At 40.4% G+C, this 18,981-nt stretch overlaps 1 protein-coding gene across 3 annotated transcripts in view; it reads left to right on the top strand.

Annotated features, from left to right (window-relative positions):
- The window catches only part of LOC113022329 (kazrin-like), a 126,639-nt gene that overhangs the window by 10,072 nt on the left and 97,586 nt on the right, over nucleotides 1-18,981 (top strand). The window lies entirely within an intron of this gene.

The following is an 18,981-nucleotide window of genomic DNA, read 5'->3' as shown; positions in this document are numbered from 1 at the left end:
ATCTGTCAAAATGGATTTTCAAGTTCCAAACAAGGTAAAAACACACAGTGAAGTTGCAAGTGGTGGACAGAAAAACAAAACAACAAAACACTCAGCACTGCTCGGATGAAAAATGATATTAATATATTTGTACACCTAGAGAGCATTTTCTGATTTGCCGTTTACGTCCCTCCCGTGGTTTCTGCATCATTGAGCTCTCTGCCTGAGTGCTGAATGTGCATATCTGCCTCAGCACAACCACTACATCTGGCCTCTTTTCCCCTCTCCTCCTTAGTTACACAAACGCTGAGCTGCTTCCCAAAGCATCAGTGTTCATCTCATAATCTTGTCATAATCCACCACAGAGAAGACAACGAAACAGAAAGAGAAGGAGACACAGTGGCACAGCAGCTATAGCACAATGTTCACATGGAAAACTTATATAGAAGTATGTATTTCAAAAAGGAAAAAACAAAACAAAAAGGGGGGGGGGGGGTGTAGATTAAGAAAAGTGCCACTTTGACAGATATAAAAACCCAGCTGGAAATGTTTCATAATTTATGATACAGCTCGGAAAGATAGTAATGTCACAAGGCAACAACAAAAGGGTGAGCACACTGTTCAGCAGCTTAATTTATGAAGCAAACTTACCGTACATACAAAACTAATGATGTGCGCAAATCAGTAAGATCAGCGGCATAAGATGTGCATGAGTGGAAATGTGTGTGAGAAACCTAAGAAATGCAAATTTGATGCATGACATAAGCAATTATGATGAGCCCTGATCAATCCCCCAAGGGACCTACAATTACTGCCGTAGTCTATTTTGGCATCTAATGATACGAAGTACTAAACTAAGTATAAATTTAGAGGTGATTGTGCTTTTGCTGTAGCTGCTCCAAAGTTGTGGAATGATCTGTCCTTGCATGTTAGGCAGGGCTCATCTCTTTCTGAGTTTTAAACTCTTCTTAAAACATATTTATTTGCTGAAGCCTTTGGCAAACTTTAAGGGGTTGACTCAATTTTTTTTAACATGTTTTATTTTATTTTATTTGGCTTATGCTTATGCTTATTTTATAATATTTTATATTATTTTATTTGGCTTATGCTATTTGTATATGTACAGCACTTTGTGAACCCTGGTTTTATGTTAAAGTGCTTTATAAATAAAGCTGGTATGGTATGGTAAGTAAATGCAGGGTCATTGTTACCGTTACCAGTACTGATACTTTTAACCTATAACAGGCAGCTTGTGTAGGAGAGACCAGCGTGTCATGATTCATGACATCACCACCATCAATTTGCAATTTATGCTTTTTTACTTAAGAATAACAATTTAACACAATAAAAACACACCTTTCAGTTTTTCATGTATTTTGAAACTTGGTATCAAATCAAATCAAATCACTTTTATTGTCACATCACATGTGCAGGTACATTGGTACAGCACATGTGAGTGAAATTCTTGTGTGCGAGCTTCACAAGCAACAGAGTTGTGCAAAATACAATAATGTAAACAAGCAAAATACAAGAATGGCTACATCTGAAACTAATAAATATATGTACATATATATATGTATTTTGGATAACTTTAGTGTAGATGTGGCTGTCTCTAAAGCACTTTGGGTCAGCTTCTGTTGTTTAAATGTGTTATAGGCTAAAAATAAAATAGACGTGACAATTAACACAAAAATGTTAAGGTATTTTTCATAGTGTACATTTCCTAAAATAAAATAAAGTAAAATAAATAAGTGGGTTATATACTGAACTTAGATGCTAGAAACCAGGCATTGATCCTATTATTGATACCATTACCAGCATTTGTATCAATATTATCAATATATGGAGCGATCCACCCACCTCTACATACAAATACACAGTATACAGAAGAAAAGGTTGCGAGTTCAGGCAGGGGTCGTCTCAGCAAATACTAACCTTTTCCATTTAGGCTTCCCACTCCCCGGCACTCACAGCACCGTCGGCCAAAAGAAGAATCTGGTGTGCTCTGAGTCTGTATAAATATGCATCACTAGTTAGTGCAGGCGCACCTGTGGTGATGAAATATAGCCGATTCTCCCGGGTTCCTCTCTTTAACATGCAGGGCACGCCATTAAAGGATGGGAGTGACACTGCATACTGCATGTATATCTGTGCTAAAGACAGTTTTCACTGGATTCGCTCCCGGCATGTGATCAGAAATTTACAACATGCAACATCTGGGAGCTTTTCTCTACTAAAAAGAGGCTTTAGTTTCTGTCGTCACCGCTGAGAAAAAGTAGCACTTTTTGGTAACTTTCAGAGGGTTCAGTGATGTTTTGACACTGTAAACACTAATGAGAAGAACCATTGGAGCCTACGCCTTGTTAATCCGATATTCTCCTGAGCTGAGACGCTCCACTGTACATGTGATTTGCCACCAATTTAGGAAGGAGCAGCATTTTCAATGCCAACAGTTTCTTAAGATGTCTACAAAGTGTGGCTCAAAGAAAGGAGTCGGGTTCACTTTTGCAGAGCTCGCGATAAGCAGCTCTCATTGGGAAACACCATTACACTGTGGGACAGAGTTTACATGACGGCTGTGAAATGGAGAGTGTGTGCACGTTTGTCGAATAGCGCGTCTCCGTGTCCGCCACCACAGTGATATCAGGCTCAGTGCCTGCTTTCTACACATGCCCCTGGATAATATGTCTTAATGTCTGTGAGAGTCACACATGTGGCCTGTGCTACATTAGCCGGCCACGTAAGACACGTAATCTTCTTATAAAGGTCCTGGGTGATTTCTGCATGACTCTGCAGAGCTGTCCGTTCTAACTTGTATCTTTCTCAGATTGAAGCAGAGAAGTGAAGGTAAATCATTCAAAAAACACTGGTAAAAATTAAAAAAATTATGTGTGATCATGTAAACATTTGTGGTATCACAGTGCATCTGTGATTCCTCACCACTGTGACATCCAGTGGGGAAAATAACACCACTCCACAGGCTTCACCTTTGACCTTTGTTAGCCACCAAAAATCAATCCCGTGACTTTTATAGCCATTTCAGATGTGAACGTTAGGCTGTCAATAGACTAATTACTTATTTGATTAGTAGTTGCAGCTTTGGCGTTCAATTCTTGATAGCACGTTTTCTTAATTCTGAGATATTTATTCATATGCAAAGGGGAAACAATCTTTAGTCACCCTTCTTATTTAGCTGGAATAATAGGAATTAGGCACAGTGTTCTTCTTTGGAATGCCTTTTGGATGATCCCGCTCTTCTTCAGTTATGTTGAAGTCAGGGCTCTGGTGAGGCCGATTCATGACTGATAGTATTCGATTTTGTGTTTTTATGTCCAGGTATGCTTTTACTGCATTGGCAGTGAATTTGGGATATTGTCATGATGAAAAATGAAGCTCTTGCCAATCAGACACTTTCCAGATGGTATTAAAACTGATGGTACCTTTCTGCATTCATAGGTCCATCAATTTTTAAAAATCTGCAACACTACTGGCTGACAACTCACTGTTGTACCTCCTGTGTTCATGCTATGAAAAAACTATTTGAAAAAAACTACTATCATCACTCCATAAGACCCGTTGCCACAGACTTTCAGTTGAGTTCTTGTGTAATGGGGCGTACCTCAGCCCTGTTTTCCTTCGTTAAGATTGGCTTCTTGACAGCCGCCCTTAAACTGAGATCATGTCTGATGAAGCTTCAGTGAACGCTAGATGGATCCACTGCCACTCACAGATCCTTCATCAGGTCTTCCCTGGATTTTTCCCCCGTTTCTTTCAGATACTGTTCATGTGCTGCAGATAGTTTTTCAGCTTTGCCACATCTTCTTTTGTGCTCTTGTTCTGTTTCACCAAAATGTTTAACGACACATTGCACACATTGGAAAGATATGCCAAGTATTAACTCTTTGGAATCACCTTTTTGGTGCAAAATTACAATTAAAATTAAAATTATACGTAGACACAATACTGGTTCATACCTTGAGTTAGGTGCCTTTTTTATGCTTGAATGATTCATAGGTCAGTGTCAAGTGGCTAAACAAACAAAAGAATTATTCAGAAAACAGTCAGGTACAAGTACTGCACTGAAAATGAGTGAAAAAGTAGCCAATGTCCAAAGAAAAACTCTGAAAGACCTTCAGAAAGGATGGAGAACTGTTCCTTAAGACCACTTTAGAAACCTACAAGAGTGTCTGGGTCTTTGAAAGGAAAATATAAAGAAATGAGTGGTGACTCAAGACGTTTACACAGTACTAGTATGTCTAGAAAACTAAAACTGCACATGTAAACCAAAGACAATGAACACTGCAGTGATATCTTAAAACAGGACTTGCAAATGCAAAAATGCAACCCAACGTGAGCTTTATAGCACAGTCTCTTAAGATCAGTTTGTTTAAACCACTTACTTTGTCCCTCTTCTTGCTACCAAACATATGGACAGAGGCAAGATCAGAGATGCTGAACACATATTAGGAATCAGAGGCTTCCTCTTAGTTATGGATCAGCAATTATGTCAAATGGTTTCTGCACCACAATTCTGATGTCATTTCGGTCAAAGCTGTCCTCCACAGATGTGCACTTGAAGAGACATGCTCGGCATCATTAAACAGCGCTCAGCTCTCTCCTCTCCAAGCTCACGAGTAGCAGCCATGTGAATATGCAGAACGTACACGTTTTTTGATGTGAGAGGGAAGTGAAAAAGCCCACGAGATGTGCTGGCAACAGTTTTCCCCACACAGGAATGTCTAACTTGGTAAAAATGTTGAGCTTATGTGCCTTTGAACTCTCCGAGTTGTTTACGTGCGCTGAAACGCGTTAATGAATGATAGCAGTATTACCTGCAGTCTACAGTCAGAGTGGCTCATCTCCTAATAGAAACCTGTTTTGAAATTGAATTTTGAGCATCAAAGTGGCTGATACCGATAATGGATTCAGAACTGTCACCCCCATGTAAGAGCAAATTCCGAGTTCAGATATTTAATCCCCATCTGTCGTACTTCAAGTTGGTGAGTTGTGTGTGCTACCTGCCATTGTGCAGTGCCACAAAGATATGTGGCTCTGACCCACTTTCATCTGCCCTGCGAGACGGGTTCAGACACTTTCTCACAAACAGTCCTAATTGGAGGCAGCCTTGTCACTGGTGCTGCCTGTAGCTCCGGCTTTTCGAAAGTACTCCTGCGTGCAGCTTTGGATTTTGAAATGTCATGTTTGAGCTCTCACAGGTCTGCTCTAACAAGCAATGTTTACCCCGACTGTAAAAAGACGAGAGGATCCCGATTTCCCCTCCATATCTCAGCCGATGCAAGAGTTTCTTCTCTTCTGTCTGCCAGTTGCATCTTCAAAGTTTCTCCTTAAGCTTGTTTTCTTGCTTGGAAACTTTCTACTGAAAGCAGCAGTTTCAAAGTGACTCACCTTGCTTTCCCGGGTCCATTTTGTGCGGTGTCTTTCTAGCTCCTGCCGCATTGTGTTGTGATACTCGCAGCACAGCTGGGGAACTTTTTCAGCTACCAAAACATTACTGACGAGGTTCACACTGAGACCTGTCTTGCAAAGAGGGAAAAGTTTCTCCAACAACAATCACAATGCAGATGCAGTGATTTATTGGTTTAAAGTGTGCTTTTGTTGTTCTCTGCAGCTGCTGTGCCTCCGCTGCTGCTGCTGCGACGGTCTCTTATGCCATTTTTCTCCACCTACACAGCTGAAAACGACATGTGCTTGAGTGATTTTGGGTATGAAGTTTCCAGCCGATGTACAACTAGAAGAGGCACAGTGCAGTGAAGTAGGTGCACTGATAAAATAAATCAAAACACAGAACCACCTGGAGTGCACTGCGCAACAACAAAGTGTATTATATAAGAGAAGCGCTTTAATTTATACACTATTTATACAAGATTTCACTCTCTTTCTCTGCTGCTTTTGCCTTATTAAGGATGCCGAAACCAATTCATCTTTAACCCCCAACTTGAGAACACACATAAGCTCATAGCTACTTGTTCTCTTCACCATAACAGAGACCGTTTACCAGATTTTAGTGAGCACCGTTCGTTATCTGTAAATTAATTACCTGTGTGTGACCCCCGCGTGTGTGAGTTCCCAAGTGGAAGGATTTGAATGAGAGCCACGATCCTCCGAGTGGTTTCATGAGGTGTTGAAGAGGTGGTCTGAGGCAGATTATCAAAGGGCCATCTGAGGCTTTTATGTTCATCCGACGGCTTGACACTCCCGCTGAGGTTTGTTTTACTAAAGTCTTTGACTCAAAGGAAGAAAAGAGAAACCCACATTGCTCAGTGCTGGTCTGTTGTACTCCTCACTAGGTGGCACACTGATCAAAGTTATGCAAAAGTCAGCGGAGGGCCCTTTACCCGTTTTTTCCACAACATAGCGAGCTTTCTGTATAATTAAACTAAGCACCATATTTTAATTATGCATCAGTGGTGAGATCAGAAATAACCTTTTTTTCTAATACGTGCTTAATACATAGTCTAATATGTGCAGATTAAAGGCAAAAAAAATGGCTTTAATAAATCATTTGACATTTGAGGCTTTTTAGTTTGGGATTTGTATCGCCGGGATAACTTCATGACCTTGTTTGAGCGTCTCGTGAGTGTTTTTTAAACACTTCACTTTTACAAGAAGAATAAGAAAAAAAGAAAATGCTCACAGGTCACTGTCAGTGAGACAGCTGAGGCAGGTTTTCGTCCTACTTTTTGCAGCATGCGTCAAAGCCGCCAGGTGGTGGCAATGTTGCTGTGGGCAAAAAGAAATCCCTCCTGCAGTTTCGGCTTCCACACTAGAGCCTCGTCCTCAAATGTAGAAGCAGTTATCACAGTGGCATTCAGATTTCTTAAAGAGTTGGAGAGGTTTTTATTTTTTCTTTACCTCACCTGACTATTCCTGAGTGCACAGCTGCTTCGGAAGATACTCTGGCAGATGATCGGGACTGAAGCCTTTACAATATCCCAAGTTTTCAGACGTGTTTGATCTGTTAGCCAGTTGCTGGTCTTTTCAGATATGCAAATTGGGCATTGCATTATAATCTAAAGGGTTTAAGATTTCTGTGAGAAGCCATCTGAACTAATCTTCCCAGTTTAGCCCAGCATGACATTCCTGTATCTCCAGTTTTTGATTTATTTTCAGGTTTGGGTCTTCAGGTGTGGGGTGGCTGTAGCTCAGGTGGGAGAGCAGATCAGCCACTAATCAGAAGGTCGGTGGTTCGATCCCAGGCTGCCTCCTGGCTGCATGCCAAATATCCCTGGGCAAGATACTAACCCCATGTTTGCCTACTGGTGGTGGTCAGAGGGCACGGTGGCGCCAGTGTCCGGCAGCCTCGCCTCTGTCAGTGCGCCCCAGGGCAGCTGTGGCTACAATGTAGCTTGCCATCGCCAGTGTGTGAATGTGTGTGTGAATGGGTGAATGACTGAATGTAGTGTGAAGCGCTTTGGGGTCCTTAGGGACTAGAAAAGCGCTATACAAATGCAGGCCATTTACCATTCATTTCTCTTGTAAGGAAACTCTCGAGGCCAGTTTACTCGGCATCATTCTCAGCCTTTAAATTTTATTGAGTCTTATGTGGTTTTGGAGCCAGCTTTGGAAGTCTGAGAAAATTACCTTAATGCTGACATTTTTATGCCTTAATTAAAGAGCAGACAGCAGAGACAGGACAGTAAATGAGAGGTGAACGACGCAGGGATTGAATGACACACACACCAAAAAAAAAAAAAAGGCTGGAATCAGGACTCATATTATGGTTCCCGGTCTGAAATGTCATTTTTGCTCTTGCTTCTGCTTACACTATTTTGATATTGCTAGCTTTTTTTCCTCAGTCCGTTTTGCTAAAAATTGCTCTTTTCTGACAGCATTATTGCAATAAGATTATTGTATAAATTCATTGAAACAACTGAGGACATTTTTCCCATCTAAACATGAACCACGTCCTGGTTCAAGGACTGGTGCTTCCTGCACAGACCCTTCACCTCAACCAAACACCTTCAGTATAACTTGAAATGAGGCAGCTCTCACAGATTTTAATGCTACATTAAGACATTGCTGCATTGTTTCATTGACCTAATACCTTTAGCCAAATACTCTGCTTTAACATGTATGGAGAATAGGGTTCAGCCTCTTATTTCTCATAAGCTACTGTAGGCGGTCTTAAGAGGTGATTACAGTATTCACTTCCTTGCAGTGTTTGGCATTTTGTACTCTGATGGTCATTTGATTTATGTGTGCCTGTCTTGGAGTTAATGAGTATGCCCTGCTAAGAATAAACTGAAGGAGATCTGTAAACAGACTCTGGAAGCAGCTGAATGCTTAATTTGACCAACAAAACTACTCTAAGTTATAAAAATACCAGTTTCTAGTTTCCAGGGAAGGATTTGTGCTTCTTAGTGCAGTGTGGGGAATCTACAGGGAACGCTGGAAACCTTTCTACCCTCGAGGCTTCATTGTGAAGATGTTTTCCTTCAGGCTGCCCTTGAGATCTTTACTGTCTTACCTGTACCAGTTTTCATTTGTTTAATGCTCGGAATAGCAGAGAGGAAAATTAAGAACCTATTTGAGTGAGGATGTGTTTATTTCATTAGCAGCCCCAGTAGCAGTTTGCAGATTTGCACATGATTGAATTATGGGAGCATTGGGAATTAACACTTGCATCTCTGCATACATCTCTAAGCTTAATATTTATAGGTTGTGATGTGTGTTTCCTTTATTTAGAGAAAGCTGATGTAACGAGTCATTTATGACTAAATGCTTGCAAAACGAATTGCAGTACATTCCCATCAGCCTCAGCTGTCCTTTGTCCATTAAATACTTATCCAGTTAGGGTCATAGGGCCTCTGGAGCCTACAGTATCCCTGTTAACAGTGGACAAAGGGCTGGGCACACTCTGGAGAGGTTGTCGAGGTGCATCACACGGCTCACACAGAAACAGGCAGACACTCACACTCACATGTACACCTGCAGCCCTTTTTAGGATTCATCAATTAATAGTACCGCTCTCTCTCCACCACAACAATCTGGTACAATGCCCACATTACTGTTGACAACTTTCCATCTCATTTTCCACTTATTTTCCAATCTCGATACTCCTTCTCTTGGGGCGGCAACTCTTCTCTCAGCCAAGAGACAGACATCTACTGCAAATCGTACACTCAAATCCTCATCCTGGCTGTGTACACATTCAGCTTAAATACACATCGGTGCACCTTGAAGGTCACGTTGGTGAAATGAACAGAACCATTTTATCTTGAAAAAGGCAGAGAAACCAGAGTTTTCAAACACAGACAACTTTATAACGAGTAATCTCCCTTTTTGAAAACGGGAGCCAGCATCACAGTCAGCCTCTAGTGTCTGTACTGCCTTCAGGAACGCTGCCTGGGTAGTGGGCACGTCTTCAGACTTTGCTTCTTCCACCAACAACCTGATGGTCAGGTTCATTAGCTTCTCAAACTGCCTGACAATTCACCGCCTGAGATTATACAAACTCTGAGCCTACAGTGTTCTTCCCTGGCTGTGCAACGACTAAGCTAAGTACTGTTTTCCCATCTTGAGTCACAGCTTGCTATGAATACCTTGAGGCGAATTTAAAGTTCCTCTCCAAAGCCTCCTCAAACTCCAAGAGCTGAAGCGAGTTAAAGACCTCATGGGCACGAAACTCAGTCACGTCTCCTGTGCCTCTTTACCCCATGAAGAGGACAGGCTGTTGATTTCTCCCTGCCAGCCCACCCCACTCCGAGCTATGGAAGCTTGCTTCAGCCATGGATTTTTTGTTTTTTTTACCCATCCATGAGTCAAAATTTCAGGTTATTATTTTAGAATTTTGAGTTAGGTATCTCAAATGTTTGACTTCCTAATACAAACGTCCAAGGAAATAACTTAAATTGGGAAAATAATTATGATTTACTAAGTTACTAAATTTTGAAAAAATAACTCAAGATTTTAACTTATGGATGCTAGTTTGTTTTTGTTTCGTTTTTTCATCCGTGGAAACAAGCTTCAATAGGCTACTGAGCAGTCTTCTCCAGAGCTCTCGTTTCTCCTGAGAGATGTGGTGTTCCTGAGCTTTCTCCTGTTGCTCGTTCCCTGTGGATTCCAAGTCAAGACCTGATTTCATTAGTATACTTCCCAAGATCGTGGCTACTAAAACTCCACTTTCTTCTCAGGATCATTGTGTCTATTTGTTTCTGCTTTGTTCTTGTTCCTCTTTGGTGATCTTCTCTAGCTGCTGGATATGCAGGATCTTGTGCAGGCGGCTGTTGATGAATGTATCCATCTTTCAGAATCATAGAGGGGTATAGATTTCACACCCAGGACCTAAAGCAGGTAATCTAATAATCAGCACTTTGGTGTTTTGATTCCTGGCTGCTACATTTGCATGTTAAAGTATACTTTTGCAAGATACTGAACCCCAAGTTGCTCTTTAATGCCTTCATCTGAATGTGTTAGACAGAAAGCACTTTGAGTGCTCTGAGTGCTCTAGTAGAGTAGAACAGTGCTGTATAACAATCAGTCCATTTACCAAATATCCTCAGCTCCAAAAATGTTTCAGGATCAGGGAAACCGTTTACTATTTGCCTGTTCTGCCCATCAGAAGTTAACTGGTGTCCATGATTCTCCCTAAACAGGTAAAAAGGATATGCTCCTGCTGTGATGGGGCTACAGCCTCCCTGTTGTTGATGTTGATGCCAAAGGTGGAGCCTTGTTGTGCATCTACTTTTTAACAATTTTAACTGTGAAAAAGTAAACAAATCAAAGAACTGCCACTCCTTCTCGTGTTATTAGATCATACACTATATTAATTTTATTAGATGTTTATGCTATTAGTGTCAAACACTAAAGGCCTTTCATCGTGAGACTTATTAGCAATACAAATACTATTCAGATCTTCTTTTTTCCACATATATAAGTTTGTTCATCAACCACCAGTTATGATGCATTTGAACTACAGTAAAACAGGATACAGCATATCAACAATAGACAAGGCGAATTTTTTTTTCTGGAGCTTATTAAATTTACTCTTTATCTTCATCCAGATCTGATTGCATTAGATGCAGCTCACTATCTAAACGAGCCAAACGTGACTGCTGCGCTGCAGGAACTGTGGAGATGAGAATGAGATGCAGAAATGAGGGACGTGACGTGGACAGGGAAGAGACAGCTGCCATTCTGCCTGATCCAGCAGTTTTTCCTCATTCTTTAGGGTTTCAGTTCTGTGGGAATGTAACAAAAACAACAACAACTAATAATAATAATAATAATAATAATAATAATAGTACTAAAACCAATGATAATAAAATACAGAACCCATGTGATTTCCCTGGTGACGCTCCATAGCAAATCTACCATTTTCACAAATTTGCCCAAAATGACAGACACTTGCCCCAAGACTGTAAATAAACTAGTGTAAATTAATTCTCTGCCCAGCATAAAAAATTGGAAATCACTAACTCTGGATTACATGCTTTTTATTGACATTGAAGTATTAAATGTAATATATGGTTCCTTGATTAAAAGGTTTCAAATTGGGCTTTCGCCTCATCAGCGATATCAAAGGTTTGCCAGTGTTTCTCTGTGTTGATTCAATGTTAGCGGTTCATTGGTGTGTCAAAGGCTTGCCCAAAAAGCAAATAGCCTAATGTCAGCACGTGGACCAATGAGCACAGGCCTACAATCTGCAGTGACTGCGCGAGTCAAAAATTTTTTTCTGCATAGGGCCAAGTAGGTTTGGCTTGCTTTTTTTCACAAAGTCATCATTTTAAAACTGTATTTAAAAACATAAAAACATTTTCCATTTTGTATTTATTATGGTTATCCTTGTCTATTATCAAAATTTGCTTAATGATCTAGAGCAGGGGTGTCAAACTCAAATACACAGTGGGCCAAAATTCAAAACTGGAACAAAGTCGCGGGCTAACGTTAATATTTATTGAAAAAACAAATCTTCCTTTAAATATAAGAATGAATCTTTTCTTATGGACTCAAACAAGTTTTGCTGAAAAACTGAATATGGAACAAGCAAAGCTTAATTCTAAACAATATATATATTAGCTGTATAATACCAGTAGGCCTGCTCCAATAATAATTTGGTATGGCTTCGCGGGCCAAATGTAATTAGGCTGCGGGCCATATTTGGCCCGCGGGCCAGAGTTTGACACCTATGATCTAGAGGGAAAATACTTTTTCACAGCACTGTCAATAGAAATGTTTGCCAGTCGACAAAACAAAAGATTATTTCTTCATAAAAATTTCAAATCAAGGTGCTAATCAATGCCAAGCCCCAAAAAAGCTGTTTTGAGGAAGAATGATGTCCTACTAGCTGAAAAAAAGAGCAAAGGCAGAAAAACATCATGACATCAAAGAGCTGAAGTGTGTGAAGGTAAAAGGATTTCCTGTAAAATATTAAATATGATGCTCTTGTTTGAATTCATGTGTATCTAGTGACGAATTACTTTCAAACACAAAGCTTTGGATGTTAAAATGTGTTACATGTTAAAAGGATTAAATGTCCTGCACAGTTCTCAACCCATTCAAGTTAATACTCAGACTTTGGAATTAAAATGATATGGTTAATTTTACGTTTAGCCTAAATGAACATCTGGTGTGTTGGTCTAGTGCAGTTATAATATAGATAAGCAGGTATCTGTAAAGGAGAGATGATGTGACAGTTTACATGGTGCATTTAGTACCTATTACCCACATTAAGAGGCTGATCTCAGATGGTATCCAGCTGCTGGCTGTGAGCACAGCTGCAGTTGCTTCTCCTGCAGTGATGAGAGAAACTGTGGATGAATGAATATAATGTACCTGTTGGTGATGTGCAGGTGTAAATTTCAGTGGGGATGCATGGGCCATGTATCCCTTCCAAAACTCCTTATGTGAGCAAAAACAGGTAACACGCGGACATTCAAGCAGGTCAGTTTCCTCAAACAAAACACACAAAAGTAGTCTTAGCCCTCTCGCTCTGACACTTGATGAAACCAATGAAACAGGACAGAGGATCGAAAAGTAATTTGTGCCTGTATATCCGTGTTTACTCAGGGATTATGTTAAATGATTCGTAATCAATCCAGAATGCCTGAGAGTCTCGCTGCATCATATTTGAATTCATGTTTTTTTGCTGCCCTGTGGATGATTTTTGTGATTTCCTGTACATAAATGAAGCTCTGGGAAGTGTTTACTTTTAAGAGAACAGTATTGTAAGTACAGTAAGTGCAAAGTGCAGACTTTTGTTATTTGGCCTGTTAAAACATTAATATACCTGACATTTTTTATTTATGTGGATATAGTACATGATTTAATTGTTTAGTACATTTGTTTACATATTTAGGAATGAATATCATGTGGATAAACTTTATTTTGTTCCCAATTTTAGTACTTATTCAGGAACATGTAAATGTATTTAAATTGGTATAACCTGTTAGTGTAATGTACATAACAAAGTCATAATAGAATAACGGGATTTTTATAATCCCCATGTATTGTTCCCTATATGCCTCTGTGTCATCAGTATAAACAATGGCAGTAAGAAAAATAGCTTTAACACCACATTTAAACAGCTCTGCACAGCATCATTATCACTTTGACCTTGAAGGTGAGGTCTAAGGTCAAATTTGACACATTTTAAATCTTTATACAGTACTGTCTAAGACTATTTGTCAATTTTCAACCAGTAGTCATGAAGCTGACCTTGAAGACCTTGGTGGATCTAAAACTAAGTAACAAGACCCCACTTCACACCCCTACAAAGCTTGATCAGCATTCATTCAAACTTTTTGAGCTGTCGTGTAAGAACGTGAATGACACTCATATATGCATGCAAACGCTGCAAAAAAAAAAAGGTCTGTGGCCGAGGTTAAAATTCACCAGAATGCAACAAATGAATGCAAGAAATCAAAATGTGTTGAGGGAGGACCCTCAGACCTCCTACATCATGTGTGGACATGTATAGTTTGGTCCTTGGATGCTTCTCTCAGTGATGTGTCACCAACATACAGTAGATTCAATAGCTTAGCCAGCTTAATCCTGAAGGTATACGCTAACACTGCATACTGTCAGCATTAAATTAATAAAAAAGAAAAATGTTACAGCCACGATCGTCACATCTAAAATCACTCCAGCTTTGCACTCAGTCACAGACGCAGCGTGTCCTGGCAGGGGTCAGTGAGAAAATTAACAAACCAGGTCCTGTTGTTTCTTTCAAAGTGCAATGGGATAGACTTGCAAGACAGCGCAGAGGTTGTCCTCCAAATTTTTTTTGCAAGACTGCACTAACTTTTCACAAATAAATGCTGTTCTCATCGAGCTACACAACCACCTGATTTGGAGAGACACTGTATCCTTATCTTTGTCTTTGGAGTTTTCCTTTGGGGAAAACGTGTCCAGTTTCTCTGGGGTATTATATTGCACAGTCAGCGGGGAAACTGGATAGTAATGCAGTACAGTGAGGCAAGAAAATTACAGGCTAGATACAGACAGGGGTTCAGTTATTTGTATGCAAAGCAAACTTTTGTGCACTATAATTGATCTGTCCAAATTAACAATTAACTTCACAGTAATATGTTTTTTAAAATTTGCTAGCTCTCATCCTGACTGCGGGAGATACTGCTATTCCCTGGGTCTGTGTTCAATGCAGGCTTTTGTCCCTCAGCAAGATTGTGTTGTGTATTTATCTGGCATTGGTGTAATTGAATTGCAGCTGAGCGCGCTCACTTGGGATTGACTTGGATTCCTACAGACTTCCTTTCATCTGATTTGGGCCTTTTGGGATCGAAATGTGACATTTTTTGGAGCTTCCTCAAATTGTCTTGGCAGAGGCTGCCTGACTGGTAACCAGTGGTCTCCAAAGCAAGCAGAAGCAAAAGGGTTGTTTTCATATTTTTTCATCACTGTTCCTGGTGGGACAGCTGACTGAACTCATTTGAATACATTTTCCTGTAGATATCTGCATTATAGAAACTCTCTTTTCATATTTTGTGATGTCCCCACTCTTTTTCCCCAGAGTGGGGACATCATTTTATGACTGTTTCTTTTTTTTCATATGCATATTATATTCTCCTTTCACAAAGACTGTAGCGGCTGACAAAACACCAACATGCCTCATTAGAGTTCATTGTTGATGTTGTTTTTGCTCCCGTGGGTGGCTACAAAGATTGTAATGAGCTGTCCACATCTCACAGTCACCAGCAGCGCTGGGCCACCTGCATGTGAGAGTGTGCGTCGCAAAATATACAATATCCTTCTGATTTAAATGATTGTATCTGAATATTTTTCAATCAGAAATAAATAACCCAATCATGCAAATGCACTGAGTTTTCCAAAGTGTTTCATAAAGTTTTTAACCATAAAATACACCCGGGAAGAAATGAAAGACTGTGTTTCACACATGATTTTTCTGTTTTTTAAATAGTGCCTTTACTTATTTACATATCATTGGGAGAAAGGCATGTGTAATCAATCTTTGCACTCGATTTTTCTCACCCTATAGGCAAAATGTTAATCTTATGACATTTATTAAATGACAGCATATCATCTGCATGTGGAAACAGAAGACATTTAAGAAAATCGAAATTAAAAAATAAAAATAAACCAAAAAATGAGAAGAAACAGGGAAAAAATTGGGATTAATAAAATAAACAGCAATTAATATTTGGGAAAATAATAGAATTTTGCCTACTATTTTTGATATTACAACCTTTAAGTTAGGACACTGTGTAAAATGTAATTAAAACAGATCCATAATGGAAACCAGAAGACATATCAAATGTTTAAACTAAGATATTTTTCTATTTCATGGAAAAAAAATTTGGAATTTGATGGCAGCAACACTTCCCAGCAAAAGGCTGGAAAAGTAACTGATGCTAAAAAGTAAATAATTACAGGATCTGGAAAAGGCATTTGATTGGGTCCCCCACGAGCTGATTTCACTACGAACTCATGGTGCCCCGGAAGCTTATGTGAAATGGACTTCGATGTTCAGTAGGAACATCACCAGTCTTCCCGTTGGCATCCACCAGGGCTCGGCCCTCTCGCCCCTGCTGTTCACCCTCTGTATGGACACCGCGATGGCTGATCTGCAATCACCACATCCATGGAGCCTCCTGTATGCAGATGATGTGTGCCTATCAGAAACAGAAAACTGCCTAACCCTGCAAACCCAAACACAAGCGTGGAAAGACCGGCTCTCCGAAATCGGCATGCACCTGAACATCAAGAAGACTGAGTACCTTGAATGCGGCCCCCAGACCGACAGTACCATCACTATCAACGGCAAGCCGCTGACTAAAGTTGCCCAATTCAAGTACCTCGGGTCCTTTGTCACCTCGGACTGCGAAACTACCAGATGCCAGACTTTGTGTCAACACAGCATGGATGAAGTGGCGTCAGGTCAGTGGAGTCTTATGCGACAAGAGAATGCCAATCTATCTTAAGTCGATTGTGCGCCCAGTGGCACTCTATGGGTCAGAGTGCTGACCAGCGAAGACCAAACACGAACAAGCCCTTCACACCACGGAGATGAAGATGCTGAGGTGGCCTCTGGGTCTCACACGACTTGACCGATGTTGTCTGTAGCGATAAGAACTCCACTGCAAAGACAGCCCAGCGATTAGATCTGGGTGGAAACAGGCCACGAGGAAGACCAAAAAAGTGCTGGATGGACCGAATCAAAGATGATATGAAGGCTGCGAATGTTACACCAGAAGATGCCCTGGGTAGGAAGAAGTGGAGGAAGGCATGCAAAATAGTGGACCCTGCATCGCAGGATATAAACCGCTAGGAAGAAGGAGGTCTGGAAAACTTGGACCCTGTGTCCGCCAGACTAGAGAGGACACAGCTTGTTATTAGCTCTCAGATCAAAAGACTGCATGTCTCCTGATGATAAGAAGTACAATGTTAATGAATAAAATTGCCAAAACTGCACCCTACACATCTGGAAAGGAACTGTCAATACTGAAAGGAAAATACAGGTTTCAGAGAAACACATGCTGCCATCCAGGTCTCTTTTTGGGAAATGTCAGTTTTGGCCGGCAGTTATAGGTTACTTCCAATAATATGACGCGAGACTGGAATAAAATATATCCATGGACTGGCACTTTACTAAAGAAGGCACATGTTACTATCTAAATTAAAACCCTTCTTAACCATACTCCCCTAACCTGGCACACTGGTCTGCTCCAGGAGCTCTAAAGCAGGTAATTGAGCTGCTTTCATTCTTTTGCTCCACATCCTGCAAGAGGCTTAGGTTACTGACCAATAATTAAATGTAAGCAGCTCTAACTTTGGCTCTTTTCTGACAGGTAGGATGGCCAGTCCCCTTGTCTCTCCACCTTTACAAGCTGTCAATTTAATCCTACATTAAATAAACCTAATAAAGAATTCATAAGAACTAATGTGTGTTTTCTTTATTATACTTTTTTTTTTTTTAATTCCCAATCAATTAATTACTAACAATGCAAATGAGGTGATGGAACCCCTGGTCTCCATTACAGGAAAGGTCTTGCATATTTCAGCAACATTGTGTTGTTGAAATAACACAGTCTAGATGCTGAACTGGTCTGCCTGCATTCCAGTCCCGTAACCACCTGAAAACATTTGGCCTATTGTGAAATGAAGAATAATGGGACAACATTACTCTCCCCAAAGTCCAACAGCTGCTCTCCTCAGTTCACAGATGTTAACAGACTGTTGTTAAGAGAAGATGAGATGCTACAGACTGGTAAACATGGCCCTGTTCCATTTTCCTCCTGTGTTGTACATTTTCTCCATTTAAACATTTGACGTGTTTTCTATGATCTGGTGTGAATTTCAAATGGTTTTATGAGATTTGCAAATCATCTCATTTTATTTTTACTTAGATTTGACAGAGCATCCCAACATTTCTTTTAATTTACCTACAAAGATAAGTGGAAAAGTGCTAAACAAGGACAAAAATGTGTTCTTTGAGCCCAGACTGTTAATAGAAATGGACATTTCTCAATAAAATCAGATTTTTTTTTCATCATTAAGATTCCTCTTCAGACATCTTTTTTGCATTATTTAAATAGTCACAAACGCTCGGCTTCGCCTGGCCATGCTGAATACTTACACTTGCTATTGAATCCAATCAGCAATGTGAAAACAGGGCTTGGCATTGACTCGCTTACATATTCTTGGCAGAGGACTGGGGTGCGCTCTTGTGTATATGCTGCTGCCTTGTCTGGTTTGCTTCAATAAGAATATTAAAGGTGAAAGTGTTAGAGACTTTCAGAGGTACATCTCAGAGCTGAAACACTGTCAGAAGCATTGATCAAGGGTGTCAGCAGCCTGGAGATGAGATTCAGCCGTTTGTAATTTCACAAGGGAGAGGCAATAAGTTATTACAAATGGCTGAACAAATCTCAAATTCAATATTTCTTGGTGGGGTTTTGTGTTAATATATTTCTGTTTCTTTATGCCTTTGGCCAAAACCTGTGGCATTTCAAATAAATGTGGTATGTTGACGTATTCAGTCTCATCAAAGTAATGTAGAAAACCACCTGTCTTCTCCATCATCTATCACAGTGTGCGCTAGAATGTGCTGAATAAAAATTGAAAGTGGAGTAGAGAGGGGAAGCGGGTGTGTTCGTATCCCATTTTGACAGCGTGTCATTTTCAGCAGCAGCATGCCATTACCCAGCGTGTTTGGCCATCTTTGGGGCAGAGAGGTACACCTGGTAAATGTTGAATGTGAAATTAGAATCCAGTCATCAACCTCTGCCATAAACATTTTATTTCTCCCCTGCACCCACACATCCCGCTCTCATTTGATGTACGCCACGTCGCCTGCAGGGTTGCTGTGTGCTCGTAAACATGCCTCTCTTTGCTATGCTTCCACGGTTCAAGAGAAGGCTGCAAGGTGTGGCTATAAATCTTTGATAGTTCTGTTGAAAAGTCGACCTTGACTGTCATCAGTCGCTCTGTCAGTCTTGCCCAGATTGACCTCTTAGCCTGCTCAGTGGTGTGTGGATGAGAGAGAAAGCGATGCTCGACTCGGAG

Source organism: Astatotilapia calliptera, chromosome 5, assembly GCF_900246225.1.
Source record: "Astatotilapia calliptera chromosome 5, fAstCal1.2, whole genome shotgun sequence".
Lineage (NCBI taxonomy): Eukaryota > Metazoa > Chordata > Actinopteri > Cichliformes > Cichlidae > Astatotilapia > Astatotilapia calliptera.
The sequence above is the reverse complement of the archived record's forward strand: the minus strand, read 5'-3'. Positions and strand labels throughout refer to the sequence as shown.